The 21232-nt window shown below is 29.6% G+C and overlaps 1 protein-coding gene and 1 non-coding gene across 3 annotated transcripts in view; both read left to right on the plus strand.

Annotated features, from left to right (window-relative positions):
* Tsp2A (tetraspanin 2A) overlaps positions 1–21232 on the plus strand; it is a 192751-nt gene that overhangs the window by 116358 nt on the left and 55161 nt on the right. The gene's annotated exons all lie outside the window — the stretch shown is intronic.
* TRNAH-GUG (transfer RNA histidin (anticodon GUG)) lies at positions 7170–7241 on the plus strand. Its single transcript has one exon. It is a non-coding gene; the product is annotated as a tRNA-His (tRNA).

A 21232-nucleotide genomic window follows, 5' to 3' on the forward strand; every position in this document is an offset into this window, starting at 1 on the left:
CATTTCTATATTTTAAATAACAAATATATATAATTGCAGAAACCATATTTTTTTAAGCACTTTTCAGAAATATGGTCTAAATTCTTTCAATATTTTTGATTTGTGACCAGATAAATTAATAGCTTATTTGTAAATATTTTTTTATTTTGCTCTTTAGCACAAAAATTTTACATTTGCTTTATGAAAATTTTTCGTCTTAAAAATTTACTATCAAATTGAAAATTTACCAAAAAAAAAACACAACAAAAATCACTATATATAATAGCAAATATTTCTTGATCCCTTAATAATTTTTTTTAAAAGATTTTCCATAGGAAATATTTTTATGTTTAAAAGAATTTAAATTAAGCCATTGTGTTACAATTTTTAAAATTTTTAATTCGAATAAATTTATAGTCTTATATTTTTAATATTTTGACCCTTCCCTATAATATCAATGTCTAAAACTATCTAATTAACTTAATTTTTATTAAAAAGCAGAACAATTTAAAGTTTTTTTTTTAAAAAAGAGAAAGACTTCTCAAAAAATGTTGTAGAACTCTGGTGTTTATTTCCTTTAATTCCCAATAAAATTGATTTTGCTATTGAAACGTTAGTTCATAAAAATTGATTGTACCAAAAATATGTTTTATTGTATCATAAATAATAGGATTATAAAAAGACTAAATAATTCAGTACTGTAGAGACTAAATAATTCAGTACCAAAGATTAATTCAATATATATTATTCAACTTGTATCTGTACTTTTAATATCTCTTGTATATTCATATAGCAATTAAGTAAAACAATTATTGTAGAAAACCAAAATAGTATCGCATCGGAGTTTAAATTAGATTCAATGAACAATAAAAACATCAACATATAATCGAACATCTTATTCGACTGTAGTTGTATGTTTGTGTATATATATGAACAAATTGCAGTACAATTTACTTACAGCATCGCCAAGCGGAAGAAGAAGAAGAGGTCGGAATTGCACGCGGTGCGCTCCACAATATTAAATTTATCCACCATAATAGGGTTGTCTTCCTAGTAGATGGCCCCGCGCTAGTATCCTGACATTGTTTATACGGGAATATTCAATTTCGTATCAACGGCACTTGTACGTAGTACTTAGTTATACTATGTTTATACGTATACAATAATGTTTACGCTGAAAAACCGTTGAACTCGCCGCGAAAATATTATCCGCCGCGAACCATATTACGCCGGCGACGTACACGTAATCCACTTACGATTTTCGCATATGGCAACACTCGTTCGGTACGAAATTTTCGCGCTTTCCGCCCCGTCGGTGAATTGTTCCAGAGTGCTTTTTTATAGTTTAATTCGAGGGGTAAAATTGTTAAAGTCGACGAACGCGAGAGTTTATATTATATATTTTTAAGAGGAAAGCGTAGTACGTGTTACATCCTGTTGATAAAATATAATATTTGCCTTTTTGATTTTGATAAAAAGACTTTGATCATAGTTTCAAACATTTTTGTGAATAAAATTTATCATATACATCTGAGTTATACAAATTTGTATCTATACTATTATTTTTATATAGATATTCTTTTTTCAATTTTTTTATATATTTAATTATTATTTCTTAAAATTTGTATATTTTCAGAAGCAACAGAATTGACATTTTTTAAGTTATTAATTTTAACGAAGGGTTTAAGTCGAAATAAATTTATAATAATTGATGTCATTAAATCGACCGTGTAAGCTCAAAAATCCAGCTGACTTATGGAAAATAAAAACGCGAATATTTCACCGTTAAAAACTTGGAAGGGAAATTATAAACTAAAAATTAAAAAATATGCCAAAATCGGTTCGGTGACAATTGCTCCTACGACAATTGCTTTCACGGACAATTGGACTCAGGGACTGTTGCTCTCACGAACAATTGCAGTCAGGGACTATTGCTCTCGTGTTTTATTTATTTGCTGCATGTTCATCAGGAGTATAAATTTCGAACTAAATTAGCGTGTCATAATTCAAACAATGGCGATTAGGATCTATGGATTTTAAAAAATATATTAAATCGTTGTTTCGCGTATTATATTTTAACACATTTTTTTAACTTCAGGGAATTACTAAGCTAGTCTCAAGTAAATGTTTGTTTGCCACATAGGCGACTGGAATTTTAGCAAAATAGACATTCGAAAAACCGCTATTATGTAAACATAAACACTTTATTGGCAGATGGTTTGTGCGGCACTTGATCGCAAATATGCGCGAATTTACCATTTCTTACTTAAATTATTATTATTATTATTTTATTAATTTATTTAGCCTAATAGCTAATTTTTACATCAATTTTTTTTAACTAAGCATATATAATATATAACATAAACAGAAAATAAAAATACCTATGTATCTTAATATGCTTATAGTAAAGAGTTATTAATAGTCTTATTAATTTAAATGATTAATTTGAGTATTTTTCTCAATTATCTTATGTTTTTATTACTATACTATAAGTCTTATTTGTTTATTTTAAATTTCTCATGTTAACTAAAAACTAGTTATATACCAGAAATTTTAACTTAATGTGTTTTTATTCTTGTGCTAAACGTTTATTTAAAAAAAGATTTGACGTGGTAGAAAAAGTCTGTTAATCTTTTAATTTTCTTAAATGGAAACTAAAAAAATGCTTTATATAAGTTATTTGTACATAATTTTATTGTATGTATTTTTAATATTGTAACAAACTATTACATTAAAAAAATGAATTGACCATATACTCCTTAGTAAAACGTTTAGATATTATCAGTTTTTTTCAATGTAATAATTATATATTAAAACATACAGTTGGACAATATCAATGTTATGTTTCACTTATATAATACATTCAATTTAATCTAATTAGATAAATTTTATATGCAACTTTTTTTATTAACTTTTATGGTTGTTGACCGTTTTATTTTTTGATATTATTTTCTACCCCAGCTTTCACTCTACGTGCGTACTTTAATGCGTCCTAAATGACAGAGCGTTCGAGACGAAGCGGGCGCATGATAAAAGGCAACTTAAAGAGCACAGGAAAGATAAAGTGAGCGCGGAGGTTAATTAAATTAAACGTCACATAAACCTGAGTTATTTGCACGTATCCACCGTCATATATTTTTTCTCTTTCGTTACGCAAAATGTAAGTAATTTGGGTTTATGTAGTTGATGGAGGGAGGGCGAGCGGGTCAATAAACATGACGGCTAGCTTTTTTACTGCTGCGCTGACAGAAAAACGCTTTCATGCTCAGCCATGGTTGAAAACACTCAAATTAATGAGTGAGTCCAAATGCGAATAAGTGCCTTCCGATATGACACGCTTTGATTTGAATGAAGGTACCGGAGCTATGGATATGCATATTGATTAAATAAAATTCAATCGAAAATATTTTGCCGTTTAAATAATCATTTTTTAATGGTTTTAATTTGTTTTAAATATATAACTTAACACAGTATAGGACCCAAAGAAAATTTCGAATGCGAGAGAACTATTGAAATTTGTAACAAAAGCTAGAGAATCATGCACTTTGCCTCAGAATTATAATTTTTGACTAAGATCGAGCGTCGTTCTCAGTTATCGTCAATAAAAAAATATTATACAGTTAAAATAAAAACTTAACTCTTCATTTAAACCGTATACGTGCACGTTTATTTCAAAACTCGTACGAAATGCATTGGACACTTGCGACTAATGCCCTTTTTCATGCGCCGGGGAATAAACAAACTCGACTGTAACTGCACCGCCGTTCAAATAATTTATAAACGCTAACAACTCACTCTAGCCAGCGCTAAAGGATGGCTTTGGATTACAAAATAAAAACAAAACGAGCGCAAAAAATATGGCAAAAAATCTTTAGGGAATTTTTAGTCTGGGAGTGGGTGCTTTTTTGAGCGCGGCGGGTAATTTTATCTTTTGAATGAGTTATGCAAATTGCCCAGGGCCGCAACACGCTAATTTCTACTTTGCCGACCTGCCTAGCCGAAAAAGTGAACGTTAAAAATCCAATTAACGACGCAATTGCTACGAATTTTCTCCTTTATTAAAATAAGCTGTGTAGGCAAAATATAAAATTGCTATGTTCGAAATTAAATTGTTTCTATTATAATCTAATAAAATATTAGAAAAAAGTCCGTAGTAAATTGAACAAACGGTCAAATCTTTGTTAAATTGTATTATAGTGAAAAATTGTCTCACAAGCTAAGATTTATGAATAAGAAAATTTCATGATACAATGAATTGAAATAATTTTAATACAAAAAATTTGCACGGTAAAAAAACTAATATTCTCTTTCGTTCACCCCGAGTTACTTAATTATTTTGCTTCATACCCGACAGACAGGTCCGCAGTAATCCTACCCCGGATTATAAGCTATATCTACATCAATATTTCATTATATTACGCTCTACACATACATTACAAAAATTAATTCTCATTATGAAAAGCCCGGGACCAGGTGATGGGGCCGTAAGTCTGCGGCTAATAAATGCGGCCCGTCACACCACATTAACACCACACATTTATCCAAGTACAATAATACCCTCTGATAAGTCAGACGTCCGCTCCACGCCATATTATAATGGATGGAGCTCGAACGGAGGAACCTTTTGGACCTTAACAATGGACCGCCTAATGGATGTCAATTCTATCAATAGATTAAGGTATTCCCTATTGAACCCAGGCACCGGCCAAACAAAGAGGGCCCGGCTACCGATTGACCACTGATCCATTGCGTACAACCCTTCCGATTTCTCTTCGTCCGGAAAAAAGTACCCGTGTTACCCTTTTGCCGATTTATTCGATTTATCAGCGTTTAGCCATCTCTCAAACTAATATCCGACCGTTTTTGTCAATTTCGGCGGCAGAACGCCAAACGCAATTTTACGCTTTGTCAAAGCTGCTTAATCTTTATTTTTCTTCAAGATTAAACTTAGGTTGTCTAATGATTCGTTTAGTCATTGATTAAATCAAGTATTTTTACTAATAACAAATAAGATCATAATAATTTAGTGTTATTAAAAATATTAGTTTAATAATATAAAAAAATATATTAGTATTTTTATTATTTTCAATTTGAAAAAATTAATGCAAAAATATGTAATATATTTTTTAAATTTGTGCATTCAGTAGTAAAATATAGCTAAACTTTCAGGATCTATACGCAGATTTGCAAAATAGTTCATGAAATATCAAATCATATCATATTATCCCAATTAAAACAACTTTATTTTACTATTTATTTATTTAAATTTAATTTTAACCATTTTAACGTGATTGTGATTCTCTAAGACATTGATTGTCGACAGCACCCTTAAGTGATTTAGGGAAATGCTTAGTGATATACAACTTTTTACGAGAACTCAGTGAATCGTATCCTAACGCTTCTAAAATAAAGGTGCTTGGTTACAAGAGCGGATAATAACCAAATATCATATTATAAAGGAGCCTTTTCTTAACTTTTTTTAATTAATCGGGAGTAATTTGTTATTTGGGGATTTGTAAATGCCATATTTATGTCAATATTAATTATTGAAAAAATCAGATGGCCCAGGCTAAAACCTTAAGGAACCTCCGAGTGGGTGAAATACTCTTACGACAATCGGACGATATTGGTTACAAACTGTCTTCTATCGCTCAAATAAATTATAACTGAGTTTAATCATCTGAGCAATCGAGTTCCGACAATTTTTATTATTAATAATTCATGACAAAAATAGTTAAAGGACTTTAAAAAATTATTATATACAATGCTTATTTGAATTCGCGCATCTAGAGATTTTGTTACCGTTTTGCTGAAAAAATGGGCAGTACCCTTTGTTCACTAAAACAGTGTAAAAAAAGGGTCGGCACAAAACCCATGCTGTTGGTTTAACAAAACTTGCCGTAAGTGATTAAAGACGTATCTTTGGATAAATATAGTATATATTAGTACATTTGAAACCAAATTACTATTAAAAATAAATTAAGAAAATAGATTTCAGAACTAATGTTAAAATGACTACTTTTGTAATAGAAATAGTTTTTTATAACAAATATAGTTTTATTGGTATGATTACTTTGTGGATTAAAAAATAAAAAAAATTACGATACATATATTTTAAAATTACTACAATCATTTAATAATTTTCAATAAAACTAATACTTGAATACAATAAATAATAAAAAATCGTTTTCAATTTAAGTTTTTTTCTTATATTACGTCTTTGGCTTTAAATAGATGCATATTTTATTTATCAATAGTTTAATCGCATATTGCATTCAATGTTTTTTCTAAGCATATATTATGTATCTTATGTGACAATTTCATGATTATTAAAACGACTTCTTACCTTTTGTTAATTAAATAATTTATTATTAAGTATTTTTTTTAATAGTTTTTACAAGTTTTACTTATAATGTTTTAAAAAGTGCGAGCTTGTCATTATTATATACCTGTGTTTGCAGAATTATTATAACAAAAGCAAGATCCCATTTTTTTAAGCATTTCTGATCCTCCTCTTAGCAGTTATTATATTTATTTGAATCAACTATTTGCAAACGCTGTGCTGAAAGGAAAAAAATAATTATGTTCGTTTAGAGAGCAAAAAATAATAAAAATAAAGAACATTTCACATTATCTCTGACGGGCTACCCTATTACTGCTATTTATATGTTTCGATAAAATTTTATATTTTTTAATATACATAAATCTTTGATGAAAAAAATATATATCGCTTTCTGTCGATTTATATGAAAAATCTTTTTTTCTTATGCGCATAGTATAAGATATTTCCCATATAAACATAAAACTCCCATATAATCAAAGCCCTCATAAGCGGAATACCAATTTTAATAACGCAATAACCCCTCGTGCTCTGAGCTCTCCGAAAGCACTTGCTTTTTATTGAAGACTTCTTTATAAAGCGATTTACCTAAGATTAAAATTTACATAATGTTAATGTGAAATCAGATCTATATATCGGCAAATATTCCATTTTGAAAAGATTAAAAAAAAAAAATTATATTAAAAAATGTAAATCTAGATTTGGTAACGTCGATAAAGTAATATGTTATAATGCTAGTTGTTAGATGGCAGTGATTCAGATTAAATTGTACTTTAATAAAATTAGAGTGAAAGTCATTTATTGTGGAATATATAATAACAATTCAGTTTACTGGTCACCTGCTTTGTTAGCCGTGATCGTCTAGTGGTTAGGACCCTACGTTGTGGCCGTAGTAACCCAGGTTCGAATCCTGGTCACGGCAGATCATTTTTTAATTTAAAATATATTTTATAGAATAAGATATAAATATATACAATACACAAAGAGCGCATTCTATTTTACTTTTCTTTTAAAAAAATATATACAAAAGTTCTCTTACCAAAATTACTAAGGAAAAACCCCGAGGGAATGGCATTCAAGATGCACTTCTCGTGTAACTCTGTCGCACTCTCCGTGAGATCAATGTACCTCTTATATTCTGATCTTTGTCATACAACTCTATATATGTATATATATATATATATTATATAATACTACTTATTATAATAAGCAGTTGAATAACAGTATTTTATTAATACGTTGTATGTAAAAAATACATTAGGAATATTATATAAAAAATAATATTTTAAATAATAATATATCTATTTTTATTACTAACATTTTTGGGTTTTAAGGATAAAGCTTGTAACAGTTGCCGCTATCAGGCGGTGGAGTTAAAAATGCGGGTCTTGAAAATCGTTTTTTTTCTGGCGGGCGGAGTTGTATTATTGTTGGCTATGATTTCATGGAGCAGCTGTGGTCTGTCGTGTTGTGTCGTGTGGCGTCTTTCTTCGTTTATATTCTGCGTCTTTCACCGCGTCTTTACTGGTGCCTCTCTTACCGCGTCTCTAATGTCCAAGTGTTATATATTTTATAATGCTGTAGAACAAAGGGTTAAAAACAATAGTATTATAAGAAAGGTGGAACGTATTCTAACACGCATCATTTCCAATCAAATAGTAGTTGTTTATCGGCACTTATGAGTGATTTACGTTTCGAGACCGTGGTCCGTAAAATATTTATAACTAATAACGCAATTGTTTGGTTACGAGATCGCTTTTCCATTGTTGTAAAAATATTGTATTGGATTTTAATTTAAAACACGTTTTCGTTGGTTGAAATGATCGATAAAGTGAATGCCGATGGTCAAAGTCATGTACAACATACTGTATAAAATGTAATATTTCCTCCCTTAAGAGTTATATTGATTGAGCCAACTTAACATTGCTCTTTTTCAATATATAATTTTAAAGAGTAATAACACTGGTAAAATATAGTTCTTATGTTGTTATTAGTTAATTGCATTACATTGAATGAGTAATAAATATAAAAAACTTTTAGATATTTGTATTAATTTATTATAAGTCGCTAGATAATAATAGGTTCTAATAAAAAGTACTAGTAATTATTTATTATTTGGTAGCAGGTACATTAAGATATGTTATTTTATATTCACTTTCTACAAATATACTTATTATATACATATATAATAAAAATGTATTATCTTCATGGAAATATTGATACGTAGAGTGCATGTTTATTGTCAATCTTGATTGTTCGTTTAAATGTATGGGGTGAAATATTTGCACAATAATCAGCAGCAAGAAGGTTCCGCTTGGGTGACGCCACCCCATCTCAGTTCAGATTTGAATGCCATTTGAATATCAATGAACTCAAAATCTATATCTTGAGGTCGTATCAGTCTGAGGTTCGGCTTTGTTTTCGAATCAACACTGCCAGCTCGGTTTGCCCTCATCATTACAATCCGTCGGCAAGCATTGTTTTACATATTTCCACAGTAGACAAAACGGCACCAAGAATATTTTATACATCTGCTGATTCTTTAAGATACAATTCAAATCAAATTTTAAAGATACAAACACGCAAAGCTTGCAGTTCTCCATCCATCACGATTACAATTAAATTAAGACTGGAAAATGTTGATACTGCAAAACGATTCAAGCGGAATGAACCCATCGTTGGCAATATATTACCGAAGAATATCCGGATCCGGTGAAAATAAAGCTTAATTTGTAACGTCGATGCAGCAGCGAGAATTTATCTGTTTCATTTCCCGAAACGTCATTCGGTAATGAAGATGGTAACGCGTCGAGCAAAAATAAAAAAGCGACGATATTTCAGGGTATCTTTGCGGTTGTTCTTTGTTTGGAAACAATTTTCGATAACAGTCCCACGAGAGCAATTAGAGTTTTTATAAACTCGCCTGCGAAGGGGTGAAACTTTTCTTCAGACATTCAACAGCTTCATTTCGTAGACTGAGGGAGACTAGAGAAAATAAAGGAAACATATATAAACGACGCGAGTGGAAAACTTTAGAAATATAAAAAGGGAACAGAAGTGTTTTGCACGGTTACAGTTTTCAAAGGCAGCGAAAGTATCAGCGCCAGGAAACCCCTCGACAAAACTCGCTTCGTCGAAGAAAATTTTTGCAAGAAACATATACGGCGGAGACTGTGTATGTATAATATATAAGAAAAATAATCGCGCGGAACAAACTTTCTAATGATGGACGACGCATCTTTATAACTAGTACCGTACCCTTTAAGAAAACAACCAGGAGTCTTTTAAATATATGAGCTATAAATTAACAGCTAGCTTAAAACAAAAAGTATTTTATATTACGATATAATAAATAAATTACTCACAGCGCGAGACGTCTAAAACTTAATTATAAGGAACTCGTGAAAATAAGTATTTGAAAAGTAATACAAGTTAACAATAACTTATATGCTAGAATTTACGTGACGTTTAAGATATTACATAGCCGTCATAGGTCGTATTGTTATGCGAAAACAATCAATAAAAGTAGGCTGAGAAAATATAATTATAATGCTGTACAAACTCGTGCTAATTTAAAATTCAATGGCATATCAAAATGAGCAACAACTACAAAACTTCAAGAGAAATATCTTGAGAATAATCCATTCTTCCTAATTAATTCAAACTTGAATCTAAGCAAATTTAAAGTAAAATGATACATCTAACTTAATAAGTTGTATAATATAAAAGTAACTATATACATCAATTCAATATAATGTGCAATTAATTCAAAACGCCCTAACTTTGCATTTAAGGTTGCGTTAAATCTGAGCACTCGCATTATAAAGGAGACATTATAATATATGTATGTGGTGCGAGTTCCTTTTTTTCACCAGACACAGTTTGCATTTTAGGGAAATGCGTTAAATGTGTGTCTTAATTAGTTTTATGAAGACACACGGCGCAAAAATACATTTCCGCGCAAATTCCGCGGATTACTTTGCGCGCCCCTTAGCCAGAGGGAAAGAGACGTATCCCGTTCCGACATTATATGCCCTATTCTGGCGTGATAATAAAATTTCCATAATGATATTGTTACGTCACGGAGGTAACTTTATGATAAAATTTCACCCGGGCACCACCTTTCGGCAATTTTCCCGTTTTTCGCGCCCCCCGAGACTGGCCGCCTTTGAGCGCTGCCGCTGCCATCAAAGGGAATCCTAATATAATTTTGGATGTGATTAATTAATACATCGATTGAGTCGTGCGGGCCCGAAGTAAATATTAAATATAAAACCGCATAGGCGATTAGGCCCCGGGCCGCGGATTACTTAATGGAATAGGGCCCTGTATTCTCAAAGCCCTTAGACGGTCTGTACATTAATTGATTATTCCAAAGTTAGACGCCTAGAGTTACTATTAATTAAAATGGACGGGGTGTGTTGAATTTTGTTAAAGTAAACAAATTGCTATAAAGGTATTATTATATTATTAATTAAATTGTACTACATTTTTTAACTACAAAGATATAATAACCTTATTTATATTATAAATTATAAGATAATTTAAGCTGTATTTTTAGATTTAATCGATTTGTCAAAATATTATTTTTATATGCATATATTATATATTCAATAATATGCAATATTATTTAATTTGGCTAATTAATATAAGATCTAGTACATTATAAATTAAAATTTTAAGTAAAAATAATAAAAAAAAATTATAAAATACCCTTAATAATTTGTTTTTTTGGTTTTCATTAATATGTATTATGCTTATTGTTAGAATTAATATGTAATTAGATGTTTTATTTTTTTTTATTTAATTATTTATTTTCGTAATTCCGCAAGAGTAGAAAACCACTCATTCTGCGGTTACCAAAGTACCCTTAAACTATTCATCAAAATAAGAAGCATATTAAATTAAAACGATATGATATGAATATGTATTATTTAACAACTTAATCAAATTTGATTAAATTTCTATGAATTTATTAAAAAAAATATTTTTAATTTCCTTGAAATTATTCCTAGTTGATTTTGGTAAATCGTTATATATTTTTTAGGCATATTTAATTTAGTCGTTATAAAATATTAAATGCATATTTTTCACCACTTTTTTTTTACATTTTTTTTTTTTTTTTTTTGTTTACTTAAATTTCTTTAATAAAAACTATACCTGTATGTTTTTTTTACAAATAAAATTTTGTTACAATACTTTTAATTAATACTTGGGAAGTATAAGATTTTATATTTAAAAAATATCAGTTACTCTTTGGAGCATATTTGTAATCGTTTTATTGTTACAAATTATCTAGATTTCTTAAATAATTCATGACTGATATGTATATATTCTTGTATCCTAAATTAAAAGTGAAAAATTTTAAGTGAAAGTAGTGATTTTTTGTCGTATATAGTCTAACACTATTATAATTTTTTGTTAGCATGTATGTGATAATTTACCATATTTGTTACCAACAATAATATTAAATTTTTCCATATATTATACATAAGTGATCATACTCATAAATATATAATAAAAAAAAAACAGATAAGATTTAGTATCCTTTAATTTGCCAAATTAGGAAAATTTTCTCTATTGTTGATTATTTTATTCTGAAACCAGATTGGTTTTTCCTTGCTATTTTTTCTTGCTACGGTTGTATAAATTTATTGTTCACTATGTATGAATTTTAATTAATCTTTGATCGGTGATTTTCATTTCTTCAAATTTGGTCAAACTAAACCAAAGTTAATAATATTGTTGTGTTACTATATAGTTTTGACTCTTTCGTACTTAATTCATTGCAAGCAACACAAACTTATTTTTTTACCTATACTTCATTCTACTTATAATATTGCTTCACTGTAGTGATTATTGATTATATGACATAACAATCCATATTAATAAGTTATTCCACATTAATGTATATAATCGTTATATTATATAGTTTCAAAATATTATTATTATCTTGCCTTTCGGCGTAAGCTGACAACGTAAATATTACTTAGCGGATATTTTAGAGGGATTAGCGGTTTCAGCGGTTTATGTTGATCAATAAACTTCAATACACATTGAACAATTCGCTTGTGTTAGTTTTATAATATTACATAAATATATATCAACGAAAAATCAGACATATTTTGTGGTAAATAAATAGTTTATATTAACTTGGAGGAAACTGCGTCAGAGATTATTATTTAAGGTATTGTCCCCAGAGTGGTTTTAACGTTGATATAATTCTTTTAAATGGACCCATATCGTTTCCTTGCCAGCCCAATTTATTACTTTCTAGAGATTAAGCAGATAATTATGTTAAAGAAAAAATCCTTAGATGTTACATATATTTCTTTAAGAACGAGTTATATTTAAGTTTAACGCTCACAGTGGCAATAATAAAACGTCCCTCTTTATACACATAATAATAAAAATCAACCGTTTCACTCGTGTTTTAGTTTGCAAGTACAATTAGAACGAAGGAGTTTATATGGAATTTCACACTTAAAACTTGCAGTGTTGTAATACATTGTTATTACGGAATTCCAACTTACTAAAGAACGTTAAAGAATTTCACTTGAGCTTACATTGAATTTAATTTGCATGTTTTATTATAATATATTTAATATTTTATAACTTCTAATAGTCTTCATGTAGCGTTATATATTGAGTTGTTTCACACTTTGGCTCGTTTATGAGCCCATCTCGTTCCCAATTTTGAAGCATTTTTGCTCTCTTCGTATAAAAATGCATTTTTAATACTGTACCCGGTCGGTGTAAAAGTGTCGTTATTACATCGTAGCTCTGCTACGATGGTAGAGATGATACCTGGTCACAACTTTTTGTCATAAAGCAGCCATCGGAGGTGGAATTATCGTTTTTATCACATTTTTATTGGCGCTTCAATGCGAGCTGTGAAAACTGTCTCCCCTCGCTTGCTCTGAGGCCGATTTTATAGTTTTCGCTTGGCGGCCTTTTGTTCGAACCAATAAAGCAGTCGAGACCGTAATGGTGATGGATAGAATTACAGATCGTAAATGTTTATATGCAATTTCGTAATGCGAATTTATTTGCAATTTTTATTTCGGAAAAAACACATACAGAATAAATTTGGGGCGTATGAAAACGATAAACGGAAAGGGTTGCTATGATGAAATTTTCATTTTTAAATTTACATACACGAGTAGATATTTTATTTTATTATCAATTAATTTGAAGAAAAAATAAAATAATATTTTCATGTAATTTTAATTCGAAGTGATCAAAATCAATATCGTTATAATTAGTTATTTATATTATTATTCCATATATTGACCTTCATTGTTAGTTCAATCCTTGGGATGAATCTAAACCATTTAAAAGCATGAAACATTTACAAAAAATATTTAAACCTATTAAAAATCAATTTGTGCGATTAGTGATTTGCCAGTTTCCCACTTATAAATGTTATTATAAATGTTTAGCACCTTATGTATAGATGTAATATATGTTGTATGTGTCTAAAACGCAGCAATAAATTTTTAAGATGACTGTGACAATAGTCATCTTTGTTGGGTTTTATTAAAATTATAAGTTTTTTGCATAGAAAAAAGTTAACGTCAACAAATATTTTTAACATTTTTTGGTGACTTAAATCTACCCAAAAAAGGTTATTTTTTTGTTTATATATTTTTATATACATATATTTATATATATGGCAATGTAGCTGCCATTATCAGGTTGTGAAGTCGTTATTAGCTGGTCTTCGTTGGAGTGTCGAATTGAATTATTGTCGCCTGTGATCTGTCGTGATGTGATTTTGTGATAATAGTCCTTTTGTGCATGGTAGAACGCATTGTCTCTCGCGCATCGCTTTCACACAAAGACTAGTTTATCTGGTACTTTTGGGAAATTAAGAGTAATTAACATCTCGGGTCGAATGTGTTTCATGAAGTACTAACATTTATTAAAGCAATTGTTCAGACCCAAAATCTCTCTTCTATTGTAAGGGCTTACTTTCAAAACAAGTTAATATTTCTTTGGATTTGTTAAAAATGGTTTTTAAAATGTTTTTTAAATCAATTCTAAAGACAATTAAATCTCTTTATAGTAAGCTGATAATACACCTTTATTTATAATTGTAAGTTTTGGCTTAATAATATAAACGTGATCATGTAAATCTATAAAATTACTACTTTAATAAACATCCTAAAGATGCAAACGAATGCAGGCCGAAATATTTTTTTCAACTGGTAAATTCTTGGACTTTTATTACTTTATTTTAAATTATAACTTAGAGATATTCGACCTTAAAAAATATTTAGGTCAGTTTTGTTTTGCCTTTTATTATTTATATTCATTGCTTTGTCTGCAGCTAGGTTATAGAAATTGTATTGTATTCATATAGGGATATTGCTTATATTGCAATAAACTAAACAATAAATATTGATAAATAGTGAATTTTTGCGATTAACTGCACTGAAAAATTTCCCTACTAAATATAAAAAGACCATATTTTCGTAAGAAAAAAACATTTTACAATTGCATAATTTTTCCATTTACACCAAAATGAGATTAGAGCACTGAAACCAAAATTAATAGAGATACTTTATTAAAAAGTATAAGTAATTTTTGCTGACAAATATTTTTTTTTTTTATTAAGTCTTTCTAAATAATTTAAAGCAAAAGGCCATCTATCTATCCATTGAGAGTAATGTCAAGCTAGGCGCCATAGGGGCGCCGTTTGCTTGCATCGGCTCGTTTGAATACTGCACATGTGTGTGGCTATAAGTTATACGTAAACAGTGTTAGGGTAAGTTGGATCAGGATTAATGTAGCGACAATATGCGACCAAAAGTTGTGCACGAGCTTCGGAGACCGCCACCGACTTAATTTATCAACATCTCCACCTTCTGCCGATCTTCCCCCGCAATTTCGATACGACCTCTCTATTGGGTACAATCGACAGAAAACAGTTTGACCATTAATTTACACTATTTGTTGAATGTCGAATAACATAAAAAGTTCTAGGCCACATTTAAATGTTTTAATACATAGAATAATATTTATATCAAATTTAACTATTTGTAAGTAAGCGTACAAGTATCGTGAAATATATTAAAATTACAAAATAAATAATTATATAATTTAAGGGACCATTAAGTGTTGGTAAATAATGGTATTAAATATTCAAAATTAAATATATTATATTTTATGATATATATGTATTTTTTATGTATTAATTTATAATAAAATATCTATATTTTTAACATGAATATCGTTTGAAAACTCGATTTAGACTGTACTGTAACTTGTAGCTCAATATATAACTCGAGGCCAGCACTATAATGTACAACCGGAAAACATACAACATTCGCCTATATCTTAATAATGTAGAAAACGATAAATAGCCAAGATGTCATAATCGGTTACATGCGGACATAAGACAATAGAATTCATAATTTTTATGCCATTTTTCTTAAATATTGTAGAATTAAATTTATTACCGTAAATATAAAAATATTATAACTGATTTAGACAGCACAAAAAATATAGATGTATGATTTGACATATATTAAAGCAATAAAAAAGGCGTTTAAATATTAATTTAAATAATTTAATAAATAAAACATTTTTAATACCAGTCAAGTTTTTATAATTTTAGGAAACATAATTTTTGTAGTTGGGCTACAGTCCTTAAAAGTTTGACGATACATGGTATAGACCTATCACAATTTGTAAAAAAGTTAATATTCTTAAAAGATATTCGAAAATGTCGATTACTTTTGAAGTTAATTTGCTCTTAAATCGTTTATATTAAGGCAAGAATTTCATTAAGTTACTGAGAAATTTAATCAATAAACATTTGCGTAAATCTACGCAGTAAAATTATCCAAGCGGATTACAATTAAAATACGTCGATTGCATTTTTAGTTTTCTATTTTTAAAACATATATAATATAAATGTAGACATATCGAATATATTTAAGAATTTGTAGTGGTTATATGGCACATTTTTTTTGCGAAACTGAAACGCCAAAGTTCACATCCGTTAAACCTCAAAATAAGACTTTTCCTTTGCTGAAACGATAAACTAAAATGGACGGTTATCAATAACGCTCAGAAGCAATTTAGCTCAGCCGGTTTTCATCATGGTCTTTTTGTTTAACCGGAAAAATCACAACTTTTGTCGAGTGTAAACACGCCCGAAATTATTTAGATTCAGGGACGACTTAGCATCTTAAATGAGGATAATACGTTTCACAACATTTCAGCTACATATTTACTCAACGACCCTAAAAAATGTTCAACATGGCCTTTCCCAGTACGGCAGATGCCGTCTTAACAACAAGCGGCCTACGTGTTCGAATCCCACGCAAAATTAATAAATCCGACCATATAAATATAGGGACGACTGTTGTTTATACAAGTCTGGGAGAAGGCCTGAAATGTCTGGGGCTATAAAAACAAATCGGAACATAAGGAATATTCGAGCCATTTACATATAACAAAGAAACTTCTATGAATGTTATTAGAAAAGCTTTCCGACATGAAAAACGAGCCAAGGATTCTTTTTGTGCGCTTTCTATAAGAGTAAATCTCTTTATACGGAACTCATTTTCGATACAAATGCGCAATACAAAGTCAAACAGTAAATATTATGATAATAAACGGGAAATGTATTATTATATCGGTACTAAAGCTAAATAATATATAATATTTATTATATAATATACTAATATAATATTACGTTCGTTACTTTTATGTTTTAGAATAAAAATACAACATTATGCTTGCATGCGAAATTTTAAAACTCAAACTCGTTACGTGATAAAACAATTCACTCTAGACGTGTTCTTTTTTCATAAATTCCACTTTTTAACAATGTACACAGGTTTTTCGCCGGAAATATGGAAATAGTTGCGATAACTCCAAAGGCAATAAAACAGAGGCGTTTATGCATATTTTTTATAAAATTTCAAACAAAAAGCTCCATAGCCTCAAATTGCAATCTCTACATGTTTTTTGCTCTCAATTGCTTTACCTTATTGCTTTTTGTGTGAAAATCTATGAGCTGAATAAAACTGTTGTATCGAAATCAAAATATTTAATTTGTGATATATAATATTTATAATGTTGTTAGCTGGTTAATTATGTAAGATTATAAAAAAAATATAATTCTATTAATCATTACCATCATTATCGCCGACAATATTATTATTATATTAATTTATATCTACAGATTAAACATAAAAGAGTTAGTACAAAGTATACCACACACTATCAATTAGAAACAAAATTCTTAGTAATATTTAATTGTCCTAATTAAAAATATCTTTAGTTCAGACTTTAATGTTTTTCTTATTATTTCTAGTGTATATTTTTATTTAAAAAACGAAATGCAAAATATGCAAAAGTAAGCTATGACGAATTTGAGTTTATTTTCTTTTAAGTTAGATTTTTTTACGGAACCTATCTGTAATTTCTGCTTAATACCTTTAACACAGTTGCAATTATTCTTATTTATCTAGGTTCAAATACAGAGGTGTCCAACTCGCGGCAAGCGAGTAGCATTCAACCGCGTATTAATATTGTTAAAAATGAAATAGTTAATAATATTTTTAAAATTTTAATTATTTCTTAGCATCGCATCTATATTATCTTATAATAAAACTAGTGAAGTGAAATGGTAAAATATATTAAAAAATAGCGTTTCATGAAAAAAAAGACATGAAAAAATAAAGCATTTTTTGTAATGAATAATACTTATTTTTTAAGCCATTACACCTAATTTAAAAAACTGCAAAGAATTTACCGTATATAAAAAAAATAGAAAAAAAGTTTGCAAGCAAAATTTATGGGTATTATCTTAATACAAAGACAAGTAAAAAGTTTGAAACTATATAAATTTCAAGCCAGTAAAATATAATTATATATTATGGTTCTAAAAAAATGTAGACGTTTTGTCAGATTATTTTAAATCTGTGTTGAAAATATAATCATCACAACAATGTGCAATTAGCTCAGCATTGATTATTAACTTTATTGGTTAAAATACATTTAACACCATTATATGAAAGGTTGGCTTCAGGCTTATTTTGCGGTCCAAATATCATATTTCGAACTAAAAATACAGAATTCTGCAGAAAAAGAAATGTAAAAGTTAAATAATGCTTGAAAAAATCAACCACTTTTAACAATGTACTTTATCTTTTGACATTTTATCTTTTCGCGTTTTATCCTTTGACATTTACGTAAAAGGTTATACAATCTTTTATAAAATAAATACTTTAGTAAATGTAATATGCACATATTTTTAAAAAGCTTATGATAAAGTAAACTATTTAATTTAATCAACAAGTTGATCGACTTGTGGTTAATAATCTAACGAATTTTCGGAAAATATATGGAGAATCGTCTATAATTTTTTGTGATGTTAAAAAAATAACATTTTAAGTTTACTGAATTACAATTTATATGTAATGATTGTGGATTTATTAGTTTAGCATTAATAAATGTCACATTGAATTTTTTTAAAGCTGAATCCTGCAAAATTTATATATGATTCTAGAGGAATTAGATATTTTTTAATTTAAAGAAATTGTAAGAATTTCTTTAGTTACATTTGTATCAATATAATGAGCAATGTAGTAAACTTTAATATGTTTGTGTCGACTAGTTGTGCTAGAATACAGATTGTAGATTGCATTTTTGGTAAACGAATAATTTATTTTAAATAAATATTTCCATTTAAAATGCTTATTTTAGTCGTAAGTAGTTTATTTAACTATAAATACAGCGATGGCTGAATTATATATTTAACCACATTAAAATTTACTCAAAATTTGCCATTGTAATTTACATTATTGGTTTCTATCAATCTATACATTATCGGGATGTCATTTATAAACAAACATTAGTTACATTAGCGAATCCACATAAGGCCCTTATCCATATAGTGTAGTATGTATATCGATATTTGGTATCGAGCACCGCTGTAGCGATACAGGCATTGCGGTTTACCGGCTCCCCATCAGATGTTATCGACGCTCCCACGGGAGCTCTCGCAGTTCCCATAGGAACTTTAATCGATTAACTACACGTGATTGATATTATATTTACGATCGCGAGGGGATCGAATTGCCGGCGGGCGGATATGTTGAATTTTTGACGATGATAACGGGAGCCCTTTAAAAGGGGCGATAAGTTTTGCGTCTTTATAAGACCGTTTTGAATCTGTTGGGAAGAAGAAAAAACAGCGTCGAGTGGAAAAAGTGTCTGCTCACCGAGTAAGTGGAAAACACGACGACACGCCGGTAACAAGGCTTTGCACTAAGGAAAAGTGGGTGGAGGGTTAATGCCAATAACTCGCCCCGTCGGCCCATTCCAGCGTTTTGCTCGCCCTTGTGCTACGTTTTTTTTTGCACATGAATAAATAAAATCGCCACCTGCTCAGTAACAAAGTTTTACTTTTACGCCTCGCAGCCGTGAAAACATTACTTCATCACGGAATAGCCTCTGAGAGAGGAGAAGCTTTTGTTTTTTCTCTCCACTTTGCCACCCTTCGTCCGCCGTTGTATTAAGAGTATTTATATTGCGAATACTTAGCATCACTTATTCACACCGACGAGAACGACAAGCCGACCCTGACAAAAACGAGCAATCTTACTTTCGTCACACATGGGGACTTAGTTTGTTTATAGTAACGAGCTCTATACTGTAAATATAATGATGTTTTACAAATATCAAATTTAGTTATTTATAACAATTATAACAGATACTTTCAATCATATACACTTTACGGTGGGACAGTATTAAATATATTAAATAAATGTCCATTTGCCCGGGATGCGTCATTTATGTCTGTTTGAGTGTTTTCGTGTAATTGTCTAGCAATTGAGTCGGTACAATTTTATGTGATTTTTTTAGCAAAGACTACAAAATCGGAAGCCAAAACCTACAATATGCTATCTTCATCTCGTTTGTTCATAGCGATATTTTGTGAATTTATACTTCAAGTGCCTCGCGTTTTGTATGAACAAAAGTATTTTTAATGTTAGCAAAGGTCTTTGTGCACTATTGAATTTTTTGACAGCATTTTTGTGTTTATTCTCTTGGTATACAATGCGTCTATTAGATTGTTAAATGTAATTTTTTTCGCAATCTGCACACGAGATTCATTTTTTAATCGATCTTTTCCGTTCCGAAAATAGTTCGAATATCGTGCTTCATTAGGGTTCTTCCGATCTTTTTCGTCACCCCTCGGATGTGGCCCCACGGAAGGGACGATTTGGACGTGTTCCTTAATTTTCTCAATACACAATATCCAAGTATAAAATTTACAATGAAACTTTTTTTTATTTTTTTTTAGTTTGTGTGACGTAGCAACGCATGCCTCATATGCTTGTGGCATAAGTTTAAAATATTAATATTAGTTCTTGATGTGATCAGTTATATTATATATAGTCACAGTGAAAACGGCATAAGCTTTTTGCTAAATGTAATGCTTAAATAACTTGAAATTACTAAAAAATAATTATATTATACCTTGTAATTTCTTCAGAGCGTCTCGATATTATTCAATAAAAACATTTCAATATTAACACACATACATACACACAACTTAGGAAACGAAAGCACGTTTACAACAAACAAAGGTGAATTTGGGGGGTAAATAGATTAAACTCTAGCTTCAAGGGATTAAACAAATAAACGGCTGCTAGTGAAAGTGATGCCGCAAGGCGCCGCCGAATGCGGTGGATTCCAACGAAACGTAATATATACCACCGGCAATTAACAGGTAAAGATAGATCTATTGTTCTCATTAAAATAGTAAATCAGTCTTTCAGCCGTGGGAGACGGCGAATTTGTGTAGGTAGTGCTCTAAACGATTGCGCGAGCAAATGAAATCTTCCAAGAGCACGTACGTATAATATATAAATGTAAATTTATGTT

The sequence above is a fragment of the Plectrocnemia conspersa genome, unplaced genomic scaffold, assembly GCF_051122295.1.
Source record: "Plectrocnemia conspersa isolate PC_06_02 unplaced genomic scaffold, ASM5112229v1 ptg000004l, whole genome shotgun sequence".
Classification (NCBI taxonomy): domain Eukaryota; kingdom Metazoa; phylum Arthropoda; class Insecta; order Trichoptera; family Polycentropodidae; genus Plectrocnemia; species Plectrocnemia conspersa.